Source organism: Camelus bactrianus, chromosome 6 (genome assembly GCF_048773025.1).
Source record: "Camelus bactrianus isolate YW-2024 breed Bactrian camel chromosome 6, ASM4877302v1, whole genome shotgun sequence".
NCBI lineage: Eukaryota > Metazoa > Chordata > Mammalia > Artiodactyla > Camelidae > Camelus > Camelus bactrianus.
In genome coordinates, this window is record NC_133544.1 from 80,645,598 (window position 1) to 80,654,964 (window position 9,367).

Genomic DNA, 9,367 nt, shown 5'->3' on the forward strand with positions numbered 1-9,367 from the left:
CCTAAAATCATTAACTTGAGATGTCTGTTTCTTGTGATTAGCAGTAATTTTTTGATGTTTGACTACATGTTTTTTTTTTTTTTTCCAGCAAAATCTTCTATATATCCTGGCTCCTCCCTTACCTCTTTGGAAAAGTCCTTCAGATGTATCTGAGGGGCTGCCATCCCAGGCTGTAGTCCTCAGTAAGGCCACCGAATAAAACATAATTCCCAACTTATACGTTGTACATTTTTTTCAGTCAACACTCTAGATATGGGGAGTGCACCCTTCCTATGAGAAATTTATTTCCTGCTTTCAGGGAGACAGAAAGGAGGGTCAAAGTCCCTCCTGCACTGACTGCTTCTTAAGTAACTTTAATTAATAAATAATCAATATGCCATTGAGGCATACTTTGGGGCAGCCTGTCCTGGACCCCAGCAAATCCCTTTTCATGGATGAGGAAACAGAAGCACACTGAGATCATACAATGCTAAATCTTGCCCTCTCAGAGCTAAGAGTATAACAAAGTAAGAAAAATTCAAAAACCACACAGCCACATACAGTATGCTAATAGTATTAAGAACTACATAATAATAATAAATTGTGCCAAATAGAACAGATGTATTTTGGGATGCCAATCTAAATCATGCCCCTTCTTTGAAATTGTTTCCATCTACCTTCTCTGCTGGAAGGGGGAAATTAACTGACCATGCTTGTCCCATCTGACCCCCACAAAGGCTTGCATCAGCTTGTTGGGTCAGGGCTCCACACCTATTCCAGTGAGAATCAACCTACCGGCCGGCTGAACCAATCAGATTCTCTGAGATGGGAAAGTGAAGTTGGGACACAGAGACCCTGAGTTGAAACATGGAGGGTGTAGGACTTGAAAGGTGTTGTAAAAACAGGACTGAAGTGAGCACAGGAGCAGGCCACATTGAGACAGGATGGAAGAGGTCAGGGCACACCTGTTAAAAGAATGACACAGCCTTGAGGATTCAACAAAAATTAGTTAGAACCAACTAGACCAAAGACGGCAGAACACTGGACTTCCTGTAGACCTCGAGCCTCACTTATATGCTGACTGTAATCCATTGGCATGCTACATGACACATCCACAGACCGGTTCCGGTTCCGAGGCTGACTGTAAAAGGCCAAAAAGTGGGTGGTGGTCCAATTCCTGGAAATCCCCACCCTTTCCCCAAAAATAGTTGAAATAATCCTCCCACTCATTAGCATATGAAATTACCCAGCCACAAAAACAAACCACCCCCACACCCGGGGCCACGCTCACCTTCTGAAATAGTCTGCATTCTGTAGATGGAAGGTGTGTCTTTCTAAATAAACTCACTTTCCCTTTACTACTGCTCTTTCCTGAATTCTTTCCTGCAAGAAGCCAAGAACCTTCACTTGGCAGCCCCTCCCAAGAGCTCGCCCAAGACCTGAGAGGTGACCATTCTCTCCCACCCCTTTCTCCTGCAACAAAACTGTGAAGCAGAGGAGCCCTACGTGAGCAGAAAAGGCCGGGCTACAGAGAGAAGCAGGAAACAACACAGAGCACGGTAAGAAGCAGAGATGAGAGCGATTAGCAATGGAATTCATAGACCCTGGCCTTGCAGTTCAAGTGCAGCTCCTGTGTGGCCCCGCTGCCTTTTCTTTTCTGGATGTCCATGAAAAGCCTGCTGTATCCTCTTCATAAACCTCTTTTCCCTGTGTTTCACTGATCAGTCCTTATTTGTCAGGGCTGTGAAGTATTCACCCAACAAAGAAGTATGTAGAGCATCTGCAAAACCAGAGGCAACGAGGTCCACGGGATGCTCAGCGAAGGCCGGTCCCCTCAGAGAGACGGAAAAGTAGGGCTGCACTGTTGCCTCCAGGCCTCCAGACTGAGGTTCTGCTCGGTTAGCCTTTGTTTACCTGAGTTGGTTCCTTTCTCCTCAGCCTGCTCTTTGTACCACCCCTCACCTAGAGGCTTCTTCCCACCTCTGCACCCACCACAGTATGAAGTGCCTCCCTGTCCTGTCCTCCTTCATTTCCAGCAGGCAGAGTGACTTTCTCACTGATCCGAGTTGAAGGCATGAGAAGGTCAAAGTCCGGCGTTAGCAGGCCACACAATGTTATTTTAGATAGACATTACATGAGCTGTTTTTTTATTAAATATTTTCCCTAAACTGTAATTTCCCTAAAATTGGATAGTTTTTTGTTTTTGTTTTTGTTTTCCCGCAGCAGAGAGAGGAGAAATTCCAGGCAAAATTGGATAGTTTTAAGTTTAAATAACTGGCTACCTGGAGGGAGGACTCTCAATTAAGAAAGCCATAATTCTACCAAAAAGGAATATACTAAATATAAGAGTTAGTTAAATTATGGATTCTTACTTCCCCTAAAAATAGATTCTTTTTCTGACAATCTAGTCATCATAGGCTATCATCGTTCTTGACATCAGTGCATCTTTCTGTGGGCACAGATACAAACTCCTTGCTTGAGAGAAGAAAAAGTATATAATTAAAATGTTAGAGGTGGCTGTCAATCCAAATTGTAACCAAAATCAATGTAAAATTTCTCTAGAGCTGTAATCTGTCAGTGAACATAACTCTACCTTCAAAAGTTTCCACTTAAGCATAATTGAACAAAGCTGCCAAAAAAAAAAAAAAAAAAAAGAGCCATAACTCCCTAAAACTCTTTCAGTTAAAGAACAAAATCACTTTATTTTTATGAACTAAAACAGAATTATTAGAGCTTGGGTTCTTGGCCTGCTGCCAGTAATTCCAATGGGACATTTTCTGCCCATTTTCAAGCTACAAAATCAAAACTGCTTCAGATTTTCCACACTCTGCACTTCCAATAAGGTGTTTTCTCTGCCTTATCAGCCTCTAATAGAGCTTTACTTTTTTGCTGTTGTTTTCATTTTTGAGTGGGTTTGTGTAATAATTGATCACTGGCTAGTTTTAGAACTCTTTTCTTGCTTTTGTTTTGTTTCTTAGTAGTTTTCTCTTAGAGTCTGGTCAATACGTTGGTGGGGGGTTATGAATTAATCACGCATATAGGAGCAAAGTAATGTTAGTTTGAGATTATCTCACTATATAGAATTTGATGATATTAAAGTGGTGGGGTCCTGCTTGAACCCTAAGAGGAGTCAGTGTGGTGAACTAAACACCAAGGGATAATCTTATGCCAGTTTTATAAAAAATTATCTACAGCTGTGGTACCTAAACTTTCAGCTCAATCAATTACTATTTCTGCCTTCAACATCCCCCATCCCACCCCCATCACAAACATCTCAACCAAACTGGAATTATGTGAAAGAAAAGGGTGGAGATGAGGGATTATTCTGGACTCCACTATCTAGTCCTCTGGGTTCACAACATTTCTTTTCACTTTGTAATTCACATTCTGGTTTCTTTCCATATGAGAACCCAAGTCTGCTGATAATTCTGAAAGATTAAAGAAACATCTCTTGTATTTCATCTACTCTAAAATGCCACCAATTCTACCATTATTTCATAGACCCAAGGGAAGAACACAAATTGCTAATTAAACCACTGACTGATGCTGGGCTAATTGTACAGGCATTACCTGGAAAGCCTGTTGAAATCTAAGATTGTGGGTCCTACTCCTAGAGATTCTGACCGAGCAGATTGATTTAGCTTTCCCCTGCTGTTTCTAATGAACAGTGTCCCAAGTGGGAGGCAATGTAGCATGAAGACTGGTGAAACATGCTAGGTTCAAATCCTAGCTCTATTACATGCTAATTATGTGATATTGAGCACACTAACCATGCCACACCCTAGTTTCTCTAATCTGTAAAACAGAGATGATAGTACTGCCTATCCATGGGTTTTGTAAGAATTAAGTAAATTAACACCTAGGAATTAAATTGAAATATGTATAATTAAATATGACACACCTAGGGTAACTGCCTACCACAGTATAAGTGCTACGTAAATGTTTCAGGTCAAAATGAATAACAATAACAAATAAATTATTATTAAATTTCACCTAGCAAATACACCTGTATCACTGAGACACTATAAAGCCTAGTGACAGTACCAGTTAAAGTAATTAAAAGGCCGTTTATTGAACATTTACCATGAACCAAATGCTCAAAAAATGCTCTCTCTTTTGCCTTGTATGTTTGGAGAATTCAATCAAAATTTGTAATAAAGCTATCATCTGGTTCCTGTTTCCTAACTAAATCAGCAGAAAAGGTGTCCCTATCACTGAGCCCTCTCTGGCAAATACTACGTATCTTTTATAACGATAAAACTTCACTTAGCAAAGCAGGTGACAGGAATGCATGACTCTAATTTTCTTAAATAAGGTCAATCCCCCTACTGGATTCAGTGCTGCTGGAAGGCAGGGATTTGGGGTTTGGTTTTGGATTGGGCTTGTTTTGTTTTTTGCTTACTTCTATGTTGTTCATTTTTATTTTATCTTGTGGTGTTTCCTTTGTTTCTCCTAAATTTATCTCCTAAACAGCAAGGGATATCCTTTGATTCTAATTTGCCATGGTTGGGTGAACAAGCCTCTTGTTACTCTGTCTTTGTTGTGATTTTCTAAGTGCTTTTTATTTACTCTCCCATTCATTTCACAAACTTTATTGGAGCCTCTCCCTTGACCCTGGACTTCTGTTAGAAGCTGGGCTTTGCAGTCTGTGCCCTCCTGAGCTTGGAGTCTAGGGTCACTGTAAACCATTATTCTGTCTATGCCTGACACTAAAATAAGCACTTAACAAACGTTTTGGCTGAAGCAGTGAAACTCCCTTGTCTTCCCCCCTCCCCCTCAAGATTTGTAGATTGCGAATTTCCTGCTGGCTCTTGAGTCACCCCTGGCTCAGGCTAACATCCAGATACTAATGAATGGGGCTTAGATAATGCAAAGATGAGTTACCTCCTTAGATCAATGACTAACAAAATATAACTTTTATGCTTCACACTGCAAATTTGTACTAAATGCCAGAGATGGAAACGTCACTCAGCTCCACTTTTCGGTGATTCAAGACACACACACTGAAGAACCAATGATCTTAAAAACTGAACAGGACTTGTTTAATTGATATAATGTGGAGGTAAGAACACAGGCGCTAGAATCAGAGGGACTTAAGTTCATTGAGGGCCTCTGTCAGTTACTCACTATGTAGCCTTAGGTAGGTTATTTCTCCCATCTGAATTTCATCTGTTTTCATCTGAATAAGAATAAAACTACCCCTCTAACAATGTGATTGTAAATACAATAATACACGTCTGCATTTAGGATCAAGCATACAATAGTAGTCTCTCAAAGTAGCCACATTACCTATTTACTCACACCACCTCCATAAAGTAGCTGGAACTTTTTTGATGTCTTTCTTCCATAATAGAAACACACAAAGACCTTTCAGACAGAAAAACAGTACAGTTACATCCTTCTACCCCTGCCTCTCACCCCTCACGACCTTCTTATCCAAGTACAGAGCATGATATTTCATAGTTAATCTTCAGGTAAGAAACCATTAAAGCTGGTCAAAGATAAAGTATGAACAAAAAATAGAACTACCGCATGATCCAGCAATTCCACCTTTGGGTATTTATCCAAAAAACCCCCAAAAACACTAACTGGGAAAGATATCTGCACCCCCACGTTCGTTGCAGCATTATTTAGAGCACCCGAGATATGGAAAGAACCTAACTGTCCATCAATGGATGGAATGAATAAAGAAAATGTGAGACACACACACACACACACACACACGCACACACTGAACTATTAGCCATAAAAAGGAAAAAAAAAAAATTTCACCATTTGCAACAATATAGATGGACCTTGAGGGCATTGTGCTAAGTGAAATAAGTCAGAAATAGAAAGACAAATACCATATGATCTCTTATATGTGGAGTCTGAAAGTCAAAAACCCAGGCTCATAGATACAGAGAACAGATTGGTGGTTGCCAGACGTGAAGGGTGGACGGGTGGGAGAAATGAGTGATGGGGGCCAAAAAGTAAGAGGATGGGGAGGAGGAGGTGGGGAGAAGGGAGGGAGACAGGGAGGAGGAGAAGGAGAAGTGTCGTTTATGTTTGAAGCAACCCAGAGATTCCCACAAGGAGCTGTTGAGAAGAAACCAGGCAGTCTGAAGAAATGAAGGTTGCTTAGTGCCCAGGATAAAATAAGGGATGGATCCTAGCACCACAGATGGAAACTACAGCAGCAAATAACAGAAAACCAGAAGAGGGACGTTTCCATCTGGATTTATTCAGAAAAAGGCTTCGGGAGAATAACAATGAAAGGAAATAAATCACCAGTGGATGTGTCAGCTCAAAATGCAGGATGAATTTAAAATGGGCTCTGCACATACATATTCTTATTTTAGACACCCTATGCCCTATAAATTATCTTGTGGGTAAAGACCTATTGTAGCCTTATATATTTGATTTATTTTAAAAAACCCAAACGCTTCTTTCCACAGAATATCATGCCACTTTATTGTTAGGAATAAATACTCCTAGTTGTTTTTTGGAATGAAACGTACGTGTTTTGTTCGTGATATCTCTTCCCAAATTTAGTTTTAGGAGATTATACAGCAGACACAATCCTGTTGTTCTCTGGCTGTGCCGTAGTATTTGAGAAATGTTGAGGTAGTTCCGTGATCTTCTATGGGGTAGTGATAAAGTTCAAGACTGGAGCGTGATTTATAGGTCAGTAGAAGTAATACACTGCTGCTTATTTCTGAATGTCAAGTCACAATGACCTACTTTCTTTTGTGTATCTTTTTCATGATTCAAATTTTTCAGGCAAAAGAGAGAGAGAGAGAAGCAGGAGGATCGGAGATGAGAGAGATGCTAAAATGGAAACAGAGGTCAGAGTGATCCAAGGAATGTGGGCAGCCTCCAGCCTCTAGAATCCGAAAAAATCAAGGAACAGATTCTTCCCTAGAGACTCCAGAGGGAACACGGTCTTTGCTTTTAGCCCCACAAGAAGCATTGCAAAATTCAGACCTTCAGAAGTTTAAAAAAAAAAAGACACAGTATAAACAACTAAAGACAAAGATGTACCCCCACAGCCTAAAGACAGGATTTCCTCTAAAAATGAAATTATAAAAATGAGCCTAGTGGGGAAGGTAGAGCTCAGTGGTACGGTGCATGCCTAGTATGCACAAGGTCCTGGGGATTGAACCTTGGTTCAATCCCCAGGACCTCCATTAAAAAATAAATAAACCTAATTACCTCCCCCTTACAAAATATAAACAAACCTGCAACAAATAAGATCCACGATCTGTGGAGCTCATTCACAACAAGCCCTAAGGTCTATGTGGATGAGGTGTAGTCTTGTGGTGAGCTATTAGCCAGGTGAGTGCAGCACTGTTGGTATATCTAAAGCCTAAACCTAGTTCAGCGCCTCAGGGGCAAAGGGGGTTTCCAGTGGAAGGAACAATGATCCCATAACCATTAAACCACCCTCATAGATAATTTGATTTCCCTATTGTACAGAAGGGGAAAGAAGGAAAGAATACTGATACAGCTATTTTTTTGTGACTATAAATGAATACATAAATAGGCAGTTTTTTGTGAATTTGGTGTTTGTGAGGGTTGATCCTTCTGAACTCATTGACAAAGTTGGTAGAAAGAAATCAAGCCTTTGGCTTATGAAAGAGTGGCCACTCTAAGGTGGGTCACAGGATACTGATTGCCCTGGGAAACCAGTTCATGAGGAGTTTGCTGGTATTGATGATGGTGATGGTGATGACAACGATGATACCGACCACGTGCCAGGTGCTGTGTTAAGTGCTTTACAAGAATCTCTTCACATAATCACCACAGCAGTTTCCTTTTACAGATTAGGAAAATGGGGTTTAGAGAGGTTAAGACTCACATGTATGAGCTATGAGTCAAACCAGATGTGTCTAAATTGGAAACAAATACCTGATCACTGTTCTTGAGCGCTTCCCCAACTCCCCCAAATCCTTAACAAACTTCTCTAGGACATTTCTGATTCTATTAAAAAAAGAAAATACATTTAATGACTCAAAGTTGCTTCTTAGCAAGAAGTGCCAGAAGGTATAATGCAGGCAAATGTTATCTTAATTTTCTAAAGATGATAGTGGGGATACCAAAGACTACAACTAAAAGTCTTTAAACCCTGAAAAGTCTTTAATACAAAATAAAACATACCTTGTGGCAATTCTTTAAAGGAATATATTTATCAAGAACCAGGAAAGACTCAGTAAGAACAAATCATATCAAATTTACTTAATGTCTATTCTACAATAGCATAGCTAAAGCCCTAAATAACTTACTTTGTTTCAGGGAGAAATTTGACAGAATCTTTTCTGGATTATCACACCAAAATATATACACTAATCAAGGTCCCACTGGCCTTTACAAAATGGCAGGTCCCTTGGTAAATTCACCATCGTTGCGGTTCTGACATACAGCCTGGCTTGCAAAACCGGTAAGAAACAAATGATTAAAAACAAATACTTTCTATTATTTTAAGCACTACCTTGAAATATATTTACGTGTGAACAAAACATGTACCTTCAGTGTACAGCTTCGTGAATTTTGACAAATATATACATTGATGTAACCATCAATCAGATTAAGATATAGGTCACAACTCATATGCCAGAAAATTTACCAATCAACACCTCTACCTTCCAGAGACAACCGCTATTCTGATTTCTATCACCCTAGATTAGTTTTACCTATTTTTCAAATTTACATAAATGGGGTAATACAGTATGTTTTCTTTTGTGTCTGGATTCTGATACTCCACCTTATATGTTGAAATTCATTTATATTGTTGCATATATCAACAGTTTTTTTTTTACTGCTATACAGGGCTCCATTGCATAAATATAGTAGTTAATATATTTTGCTGATGAACATACACTTTGTTGGAATGTATGTGGACATATATATGAACATGTATTGGAACAGACATCATTTTTATTAACTTTCAGTGAGAAATGAAAATGTCTAGTGGCCCAGACAGTGGGGTCCATTCTAACAGACTTGTCTCTCCCTGTGTGTTTATTACATGGGAAGCTGAATCTTTTTTTGGTGGGGGAGGTGGGGGAGGCGGGGAAGGAGAGGGGTAATTAGGTGGGTTTTTTTGTTTGTTTGTTTTTCTTTGATGGAGGTACTGGCTATTGAACCCAGGACCTGTGCATGCTAGGCACACACTCTGCCACTGAGATATACCCTCTCCCGGAAGCTGTAATTTCAGAAAGTATCTATATGAGTCTAGAATCATAAAACAAAGCAAGTTTGTTAGAGAATCCAAACCTCCAACTCTCAACAAAGACATGCTATTGGGAGGCTTGACAGAAGGCTGGGTGAGTAAGGCTGAGATTTGCCTCAGGGATTCTCCTTGGCTTCTCCACAGCTAATTCTGGACCCTTATGATCGACACATCCTC